The following is a 12,171-nucleotide window of genomic DNA, read 5'->3' on the forward strand; positions in this document are numbered from 1 at the left end:
TCTGACCAATTGAACCTCTTACAAGTGGAACTAATGACCAATACTTTACTCATAGACACTTAGGGATACATAGAATATCATGGAATCAAGTTTTGCTCAAAAAGTCAGAAATAAACTGATTTTATCACAAACCCTAATTTCAGTCAAAAATGACAAGATAGGAGTGCACATTCTTCAAAACCCTGATTCCCCTAGGGAAAATGGAGAAACTTAAAAGAAAAAGACCTCTTGTATAATGACAAGATGAAAATGAATCTAAAATTGGTCCATGGGTATGCCACATACCGATATAGTCAACACTTCTAGCTCAGGGATCAAGAGATAGGAGAGTGTGATCAAATTCTATTTTCTTGTAATTCTCATTCAACTGATGAAGCAAAGGACCATTTTAGAGGTCCTAGGGTATGAGGAGACCCTTGTATCTTGAATGATAAATAGGTTGAGGGTATCCCACCCTTCTTTCTCTGGTTGTTACTTTCCTTCCTTCTAAAGCTTGAAGAAAATCCCAAAAGGGATGCCTTGATCTCATATGCATAGAACCAATGATATGCATGAATGTATGGGATGATAAAACATAAGACAACTATGGTAGAAAAGAAGAGGGTAAACTTTGGGGTACAACAACGTGACACCACATCACCGGAGCCCTAGCTCCGGTTGTCTTCTCTAGTGGACCTCACCGGACTAGTCCACCCTCAACCATCACCAAAATGAAAAGTAAGGACACTATTTTAAAGAGAAAATGCTCAGGAGCTCGGACCTGGCCTCAATTTTGTCCAATTCCAAATATATTTAGAGAATAGAGGAATTGAATTTTGAGGTACATGATCTGAGTTGCTTCGATTTGACCTCAAAGCAACTAAATATTGTTGCCTAAATGGGTAGGTCTTAAGATAACCAATAAATAAAGAAAATGATGGAGAATTGAGAGAGAATAGAAGGCTTGAAGTTTTGATCTCAATGTGAATCCACTTGGTTCTTCCTCCTCTTGCTTGCGGTGATCAATTGAGATAAAAACCACAATGTATCCTTGGAGTTTGAATCCCAAAACAGAAGGAGAAATTCAAACTCGATTTCAAAGAAATCTTCAAGGAATTCTATGGAGTAGGGTTCTGAGTTTTCTTGGCAAGGCTTGGGCAATGTGTGTGTATCATTTCTGAAGCAATGCACTTGTATTTATAGGCTACATGATTCATTTCTTCACCAATCCAAAAAATGTCAAAAATAGCAATGTTGTGCATGGGCATTGAATTAGGACCAACCAATAATGCAATCCACTTCCAATTCGTCCACATTTGATACTAAAGTCATCACATGGAAGCATGCAAAAGGAATTAATCATTTGAGTGTAAAAGTTGCCAAAATAAACCCAACAAAGGAACCATGTGCAAGCCCCTCAATACTTGTCCAAATGAAGTGATATTTGATGCTTTGGAAAGGTGACATCAAGGGGAACAACTTTTATATTGAACATGTTTCCATTTAGAGTTTGGATCATGATGAATTTTGAGGTGGAAGTTGGAGAAATCAAACATGGTTGAAAATTTTCTAAGTACAAAGTCAAATGACCACTTCTTCTACCTTTAATAACTTTTGCTATGAGCTCCAAATGAAAAATATTTCTTCACCAAAGTTGTAGATATTTAATTCCTATTCAATTTATTCACAAATTTGTCATCATTTGGATTTGGCATGAGGGAGTTATGGAGTTTAGAAGTTGAGTAAAATTACTTGTTGAATGATGATGGCCCAAAATGACCTATAATGTTTCCTCTTGGCACATGCCCTTGAAAGTTGAGTTTGACATTTATCAAACAATAAAAATTTTAGATGACATATTTATAGTTATCATTAAACTTGGATGAATTTTATATCATAAAAATTGAGCAAGTTATGGTCCTTGGAAGTTGACCTTCTAACTAGGGCACAAATAAATAGACCTATAATCTCTCACCATAAATAATGACTTTCCAAGCAAACATAGATCTTGATGTCAACATTAAACTTGTTTGGAATGTCATAAAGAGTAACTTTTATCTTGGAATCATTTTCATATGACAAAAATTGTAGGAGATAGGGTCTTGGAAACCCCAGTTTTGACCAGTTGACTTTCCCTGGTCAACCTCTTTGAACCAACTTGAAAAATTGAATTTATTTTTCTCTTTAGGGATCATGGATGATCATATATGAATAATATGATATATCATTAAGTATACCTTGATATATTTTACCAATTATTGAAGAAGCTTGTTGAGGAAGTCACACAAGATACCCAGGCGAATTAGGGCTTCCAAGGCAAACAAACTTCAAACTCTTGATGAATTCTTGATCAAAATGATAAATTAATAACATGAGGATCCATATATGATGTTTAGAACCAATGTGAACCATTCCTTGAGTGATCTCTTTGCATTGAGGGTCTGAAACCCTAGTTGTGAGCTTAATAGGGCACAGGTGGATGCGCACACTACCTGCAAAAGAGACAAAGCTATATATAGACATATTTTTGGTATTTTGATTAGTAAACAAAGAAAAAAATAAGGTATGATACAATAAAAAATGCTTGGTGATCTCTCCCCATGCAAACCCAATGAATGAGGGGTGAGGAGGATACCAAGGTGTGATCCCAAAGCCAATGTAAATGATGAGATAACTTGAGGGATCTTAGGGTCAAAATTGGGGTCTTACAGCTGCCCCTATTTAAGGATATTCTAATTGAGGATGTAAAGGTTAAAATCTCCGTATCTACTTAGTAGAATGGACTTAAATAACAACATCAAGAAACAAAATTTGGTCCCTAAGAGACCTCATGATGTATATGGTATGAATGCAAAAATAATTTTTGTGAGGAAGATATTGTCACAAAGGAAAAGAATCCGGAGAAACTGAAAGTCCACATGAGCACAATGCATTCGATATGGAAAAGCATACTGGGAAGACGGAGACTCTGGGGATAAAAGCTATGTGTAGGCCAGGCTTTGACTTGAAAAATTGCTGGGAGACACGGGGGGATTTTCAATGAGAATAAATTAATGGAAACACTAGGACGGGGAAAAAGGAAATTTGCATATATTGGGATAACACCAATACAACAAGAAACGCCTGTCGGGGAAATGCATAAATCAGAACAAAGCTAAAATGCTCATGCAAAAGGGGATTCGATTTCAAAAAGAAATAGGAAACCAAACTCAACTGTGGAAGAAAAACTTCAACGCAGGAGTAAAAGAGATATATTATCTATTACCAGTTACTGGGTAAGAAGATATTATACTCGGACAGAGGGACATCCATTACCGGTTCGGGTAAACATATCAAGGATGACTCGCTGAGAAAAATGAGACGCATTCACTACAGGTTATTGAGTAAGAATGACCAACTCGGGAAAAGAAACCAAATAGGATTTACAACTTCCTGTTACTAGACAGAAGACCAAAGAGGGAGTATCAGTCACTGGTTAAGTGAACATATCAAAGATAAACACAAAGGAAGAATATTTGTCACCGGTTAAGATGAACATATCAAGGATAGACTACCAGGGGAATGATAAAGAATATCAGTTACCGGTTAGGGTAAACATGTCAAGGATAGACTGCCGGGGAGAGATAGGAATTACAACTACCGGCTACTGGGTAGCATACGAAAGAGAGAGTATTCGTCACTGGTTAAAGTGAACATATCAAGGATAAAGTCAGAGGTGGGAAAAAAGGATTTATATCTACCAGTTACTAGGTAGAAAACTAAAAAATAGGAATTACAACTACCGGCTACTGGGTAGAATACCACAATGAAGAGAAAATTTGTCACCGGTTAGAGTGAACATATCAAGGATATACTCTCTGGGGAATAAAAGGGATTACGACTATCTTTTTACTGGGTAGAAAACCAAACAGGAAGAATATCTGTCACCGGTTAGGATGAACATATCAAGGATAGACTTGACGGGGAAACGTGAAAACGAATCCGCCGGGGAAAAACAAAGAAGTAGATTACCTTTTACTAGTTACTGGGTAAAGGTAAAGTACTCAACATCAAGAAGAATATTATCAGTTACGGGGTAATAAACTCTCGGGGACCAAAAGATCTGTCCAGGTAAGAACTAGAAAGAAACGGTCAAACAAAGACTCAACCCAATGAGGATATAAATCAAGGGGAGTGGTTCCATCCAAGAAATAACTCAGTGGGGAATGAGAAAGGATAAACTCTTTCTACTTAAGGGGCTGACACACTACAATTGAAGGAGGACAGACACACTGAATCTGCATGGGGAAATAATATCACCAAAGTAGGGGGTCAAAAGAAAAATCAATGCGATAAAATGCACAATGAAATATCTAATCCTGTATATGATTATGATTATGATTATGCTGACAAATCAGTATAAAATAACGAAGATTTGAATCATCACTACTAAACAATCGGATAATCTCAACAAGATGGAAACAACCACTGGAGAATCTGCTAGGGATGAAAATAAATCATCTAGTTTAGAATAAGTTCAACTCTGGCTGGGGAAAGACATGGAGAACATTCATCCTACCAAACATGGAAAACTTTGCGGTGGGAAGAGAGCACTGCTAAAAAAATATTAACCAAACATGCTGAGGATAAAGAAGAATCTGATGAGGATCCTAACAAGTCGACACTGCGTGGAATTTTAAGTCAACACCATATCGAATGGGAGACAACCTTGCAGGGGACATTACCAATACTACTCTGAACCAAGTACTGCTCGGAATAAGGGAACTCCCATTATAAGATGAAACTCTGTCAGGGATTCAAGAGGTAAAACTCTGAATGAGGAGAACCAGATGCTCTACTGGGGATACCATGGTCGGATCTGCCAATTTACGCAGGGGAGAAACTGTCGCGGCTAAGAAAAACACCTAAATGCATTGGGGATCTGGAGACCAAATAAATATTCTGAGATATCCAGGGTTCATTCATCAAGTCACAAATTGGGGAATGCAAAAACATGAACGCCTCAGCTAGGGGAAAGATGAATTGCAAAGGGAATCAATAATTAGCTCAACTGGGGATGATAGGTTGCTTGGGGAGAAACTCATCAATCATGCTGGGGATGAACGAAGAACTGTTAGGGAGGAAAAAGTCACCAAACCAGTTGTTCAGGGAAGGCCAACAATGCCTCACACCTCAAGACTTACTTGTTCTTAGACTGTTGTTGACTTTCCTGCTGAAATTGATACTATTAAATTAAATGTTTTATTATTTTAAGAAAAATGATTATTCATTTATTTATTTATTTCGAAATTATCATCATAAAAGTTCAATTTTAAAATAGAAACAAATATGATAAAAGTAATTGGATAAAAGCTCAACTTTATTTAATAGAATGGTAGTCCGCAAATGGTGAGACTCCATGGATCTTTACAAAGTTTGAAAATGGTAATTTACATGGAGAAGAGATACATTGAATATAACACTCACTAATCTCCCTACCAACTTTGAAATCCATTGTGCTCTTGTCTTTGGTTGAGAATGATGAATTAGAACCAAATGACTGCTAAAAAACTGCTTCAAATATCAGGACCAGCCGGATGCAGTTACTTGCCATAATCCCTTATTTTTGGCTAGATTTCCCCAAGGTGGGGTACTCAATCTACCATGATGAATTTATGTTTTATGTCTCTAACTTTTTCCTGGATCGCCCTTTCGGGTTTTCAATCCGCTGAGACGCTCATTTTTGCCTAAGTCGCCCTTTCGGGTTTTCAACTTAGGGAGATGTTCTTTTATTTTTAGATGAAGTATTTCTTGACTGCCTCGATATTCCCAGGATGCATTAACTCTTCACCATCCATAGTTGTGAGAATCAAAGAACCGCCTAAAAAGGCTTTCTTAATAACATACGGGCCTTCATAATTAGAAGTCCATTTGCCTTTAGCATCAGGTTTGAAAGATAAAATCTTTCGGAGCACAAGGTCACCTTCTCGAAACACACGAGGCTTGACCTTCTTATTAAAATACTTCTTCATTCTCTGCTGATATAACTGACCATGACACATGGCAATCAATCTCTTCTCTTCAATCAAATTCAACTGGTCATATCTGGTCTGACACCATTCAGCCTCGGTCAACTTGGCTTACATCAAGACAAGCAATAATGGGATCTCAACCTCCACGGGGAGCACAGCTTACATGCCATAAACGATAGAGAAAGGGGTTGCCCATGTTGAAGTGTGGATGGATGTACGGTACCCATGCAAAGCAAATGGGAGCATTTCATGCCAATCTTTGTATATCACAACCATCTTCTGAATGATCTTCTTAATGTTTTTGTTTGCAGCTTCAACATCCCCATTCATCTTGGGTGTGTAGGGAGAAGAGTTATGATGTACAATCTTGAAGTAATGCAAAGAGCTTCCACCATATTGTTATTCAAGTTAGATCCATTATCAGTAATGATTCTTGATGAACCTTACAATAACTTGCTTGGTCACATTCACATACGATGTTGCTTCAACCCACTTTGTGAAGTAGTCAATAGCCACCAGAATAAAATAATGACCGTTTGATGCTTTACGCTCAATCATGCCAATCATATAAATTTCCCACATGGAAAAGGGCCATGGAGAGGAAATGACATTCAACAGTGTCAGAGGAACATGAATCTTATCTGCATAAATTTGACACATGTGGCATTTCTTCACAAACTTGCAACAGTCAGATTCCATGGTTAACCAATAGTACTCAGATAACAACATACTCAGATAACAATATCATACTCTCTTAACAACATACTGGCCTTCATAATTAGGAGTCCATTTTCCCCTAGAATCTGGTTTGAACGATAGAATCTTCTTGAGCACAAGGTCACCGTCCTTGAACACACGAGGTTTAACCTTCTTATCAAAAGCTTTCTTCATCATCTGCTGATATAACTGACCATGACACATGGCAGTCAATCTCTTCTCTTCAATTAAATTCAGATGGTCAAACGTGGTCTGACACCATTCAGCCTCAGTCAACTTGGCTTCCATGAGCACACGCAAAGAAGGAATCTCAACCTCTACAGGGAGCACTGCTTCCATGCCATATACAAGAAAAAAAAGGGTTGCCCCTGTTGAAGTGCGTACGGATGTACGATACCCATGGAAAGCAAACGGGAGCATCTCATGCCAATCGTTGTACGTGACAACCATCCTCTAGATAATCTTCTTAATGTTCTTGTTCGCGGATTCAACAGCCTCATTCATCTTAGGTCTGTAGGGAGAAGAATTATGGTGTGCAATCTTAAAGTCTTTGTAAAGAGCTTCCACCATATTGTTATTCAAGTTCGATCCATTATCAGTAATGATCTTACTTGGCACACCATAACGACATATAATTTTATTCTTGATAAACCTCACAACAACTTGCTTGGTTACATTTGCATACGATGCTGCTTCAACCCATTTGGTGAAGTAGACAATTGCCACCAAAATGAAACGATGTCCATTCGAAGCTTTGGGCTCAATTATCCCAATCACATGAATTCCCCACATGGAGAAGGGCCATGGGGAAGAAATAACATTCAATAGTGTCGGAGGAACATGAATCTTATCAGCATATATTTGAAACTTGTGGCATTTCTTCACAAACTTGCAACAGTCAGATTCCATTGTCAGCCAATAGTAACATGCTCGCAACATCTTCTTTGCCATTACATGTCCATTGGAATGAGTACCAAAGGAACCTTCGTGCACTTCAATCGTCAACAAGTCTGCTTTGTGTCTATCCACGCATCTAAGCAAAACCATTTCGAAGTTTCTCTTGTACAGTATATGACCATTCAAGTAGAAATTACCGGCTAATCTTCTCAAAGTCTTCTTATCTTTCAAAGATGCCCCCGACAGGTAAATCTGACTTTGGAGGAAACATTTGATATCGTAATACCACGACTTCTCGTCTTTGACTTCTTCAACAGCAAACACATGAGTTGGCCTATCAAGATGCATTACAGACAAATTGGGAACTTCATTCTAATACTTCACTACAATCATTGATGCCAACGTTGCAAGAGCATCTGCCATCCGGTTCTAATCTCGAGGAATATGATGAAACTCAACCTTTGTAAAGAAAGTTGAAATCCTCCTCGCACAATCTCTATTTGGTATTAAACCGAGTTGTTTCGTCTCCCATTCACCTTTGATCTGATTCACAACCAAAGTTGAGTCTCCAAAGACATCCAAATACTTGATTCTAAGATTCATGGCCTCTTCAAACCCCATAATGCGAGCTTCATATTTTTCCATGTTGTTTGTACACTTGAAAGTCAATCTAGCTGTAAATGGTAGATGCGTGTTGTAGCGGTGTAATCGTCACTTTATGATTTATTGACTAAATCAAAAGCAAAGCATACAAAGATAGAGTCGCCACCGCACTTTTATTTATCTAAAGGAATGGCTAAAAAGCGAACAAAAGCCTAAGAAGTTTTACACATAGAAAACTAATGAAAAAGGTACAGAGATCTGGGAAAGGGGGTAATTATGCAAAGGGAAGGTGTTAGGCACCCAAAGCATCCTAGGTACTCCTAGGGAACCCTTTTCACAACTTGTTGCAAAAGATATTGTTTATGAAATATTTATTGTGCAAACATTGATTGGGAGGATGAGAAAAGAATGTACAAATTTTTATTATTTTTGTGTTTGAACGGATGAACCCGTTGCCTACGTACCTTTCCATGGAAGGTAAGGATCAAAACGCTGTAGTTCGGCTAAAAGATTTCCAAAATATGAATGGATTGATTTTAAACAAAAGCCCTAAGGTCTTTCATTATCCGTGGGAGAAAACTCAACCTATACAAACCACAAGTCCACCATGTGAGAAAAGCTTCAACTTGCTAGTGAGGGACCATGCCCTATAATAAGCAAGGAACTCTTACAATTCAATCACTAAGGACAAAAGGTGAGATTCACATCAACCACTAAGATAATTAAGATCTATGGCTAATGTATGAAAACTTATCAAGAAAGTGGACTAAGTCCACAAAACAATTGAATGAGTGAAATTAATCAATTAGAATTTATCCACAAAAAGAAGTCAAAGTATGATTAGAATTCAATTCAAAAGAAGTATTATGAAAATGAAGTTTGAAAATCAAAGGCTTAATGCCTAGGTTTCTAATTTGAAAAGAAGTGAAAATGTTTGCACAAAGTTTTCGGGTTTGAGTTAACAATGCAAAATGGAGGTTTAAAGAACAAAAGGGGTGAGAGGTTAAGGGATGTAAAACTTCTTAGATGTTCACCTCTAGAGATCATATGTAGATGATCCAAGTGATTCCTTTGGAAAAGGCAACAAGTGATAACAAATAAACAACATAAATGGATACCGGATGCCAATCAATGGACTTACACCAATCTCACAAAACCAAGAAAACATGGATACCAGATGCCAATCTATCGACTTATACTAGTCTCCCAAAACAAAGAAAACAAGGATACCAGATGCCAATCAATGGACTTACACCAATCTCACAAAACAAAGAAAACAAGGATACCGGATGCCAATCAATGGACTTACACCAATCTCACAAAGCATGATCATAAGAAACAACTGCCAATAGCTGGACTTACAATTGACTCCTCACAAGAAACAAATAACAAATGCAATAAGCAAGAGGAAACAAGTTGCCAATAAATGGTCTTACACTCGACTCCAAGGAAATGGGATGCCAATCAATGGTCTTAGTCCCAACTCCTACCAGATCACAGGAAACAACTGCCAATAAATGGTCTTACAATTGACTCCTCAATGGACAAAACAAAATGTCACAAAATATGAACAATGATCATGAAATGATATACAAGTAATGAAAACAAATGCACAAAGGCACACACCAACAATTATGCACATACGGGCAAACAACAACAAGCAACCAATTAGCACACACTATACACAATCAATGGGCTCAAGCAAGGTTAGGCTTTAGAAACAAGCCAACCGGAATGGGGTGTTTTGAGCTCTTAACCCTAACATTGAGAGTTAGGGTGAAGCAGATGAAATGGAGATGAGGGGTGTGCCTCATAGCTCTTATCCCTGGCCTGGGAGAGCTTTAATCAATAGAAAGTGTGAGAGTTCAGAAGGAGGGAACTCTTCTCCACAAATGATGGACTCTATAAGATCTTGGGTTCTTATTCACAATGCATCAACACATGGTGTGAGCAAAGTGAATGACACAACTGAATAGCAGGGGATGGATTACACATCCCTTTTATCTGCCAATTGCCTCTTAAGAGGACTTTACCTGCTTGGCACAAAATTAAACAAACAAAAACATGGCCTCTTAAGGAGGGCTTTAGACAGGTGCCTACCAATAACAGTAGGTCTTCCAGACTACATGAAGATTAGGGATTATACCTAAGTGGTATGCCAACCACAAGCAAAAGCAAAGCAAAGTTCAAATGAACTTAAAGCAACTTAGGTACCTGTGGAAGCAACTAAACAAATCAGTACAATACTCAGACAAACAGACAACAATCAATAACCAACAGACAATCCCAATGTACAAAACATAAGCCATAAGGCAAACTCAAGTGAGTTATCATCAACCTACAAAACAGCAAATGTTAGCAATCAAAATCAAATATCAACATTAAAATGATGAAGCATCATCAACCATGGCATTTGCATGCTTAAACCTGAAATCAAAGCTCACATGTATGCAACAAACCACTAGGTCAAAGCCTAGGGTCAAAGGTGAAGAAAAAATTCAAAACAGGAGCTGAAATTCAACACAATGCAACTTCAAACACATATTAACATATCCTAAAAAGGATCACATCAAAATCATTAAGCAAGGCCATGTATCAAGCAAGAGAAGTCAAAGACAATTTCAAAGCTCATATTTAATCATCATGAATGAAAATTCCAAATCAAAACAGAAATGATTCAAATAATTCTGGAAAAATTTCATGAGCATTCAAAACATCCAACATGATCATCATACAAAAAATCAGAAGCATCCAAGATCATTTGGCATGGAAATTAAATTGCACAAGTTGGACAATCAAGGTGTGACACAAATTGTCACACCATACAAACACATGCATAAAACAGAAATGGTAAATGGTAAAAATACCAAACCAAGCCTACAACATCCAGCAAGGTGTCTAGAATCATCATGTAAAATTTCATGCAATTTTGATTAAAAACAAGCACTTCATGATAGAGAGAGTAAGGCAATGTCACAAATGCACATGTGATCACATATTATAGCTCAAACAAAAATCCAGCCAAGCACAACTTCTGAAATTATCATGATAAAAAGCTAGACATTCTAAGGAGAAAATAGCAAAAAACCAGGTATTTTTTGGATCAATTTTCAATTTGATATGCATTTTATAAGTTGATGAAAAAATAAAAAAACAAATGAAGCATGGCATATGGAAAATTGGAGGGAAAGCATAAAAATATGAAGAACATTTGAAAAATGGCATCGCTGGGAATCGATCCCTGTGTGGATTTGAAATGAGCGCGCGTTTGACATGAAACGCACAGTTTCATTAAACGGCGTGGCATGTCAAGGCTGATGTGGCTCGGTCAAGGAATTCTGAGCCAAACAAAATGCCAACAAGGCATGGACGTGGATCAATCACAGCGAAACCCTAAGCCAGCGTGTATAAAAACCAGGAACCGTCGCTAATTACCAGAAACCGACGCTAACATATGAACTTCATCTAGTTCATGATGAAGAAGATGAACAGTAGCAAAGTTTCATACGCTTTTCCAAAAATTTTTCCAGAATTTCCAAACAAGTATATCAACATGCAGCATTTTCAATAGTAAGCATAGATCAACAAACATTTAAGCATAAATCTTCAAGAATAGAGAGAATCGAGCAAGAACATTTATGGATACAAAACTTTAATCGCTCATAACTCAGTGAATAATGCTCCATTTCACACGATTTTTAGCTCAGAATTCTCAGCAAACAAAGATCTACACAAATATACACATGGATTTGAGAATTGTGAAGGTCAAAAATCCTACCTCTTGAAGAGCAGGTTCTTGTTTTGCACGATCCACAACTCTAAATGCTCCAAAGCTGCTCCAGAATCCTTGTTATGATGATTGATGAAGAAATTGAAGCTCAAACATGTGTGGATCTAGCTTAATTTGAAGTTGCCATCAACACCTTCAAGCTTCAAGCATGCATGAATCTGGCACAAAATCTTC

This window comes from Lathyrus oleraceus, chromosome 3 (assembly GCF_024323335.1).
Source record: "Lathyrus oleraceus cultivar Zhongwan6 chromosome 3, CAAS_Psat_ZW6_1.0, whole genome shotgun sequence".
Taxonomy (NCBI): Eukaryota; Viridiplantae; Streptophyta; class Magnoliopsida; order Fabales; family Fabaceae; genus Lathyrus; species Lathyrus oleraceus.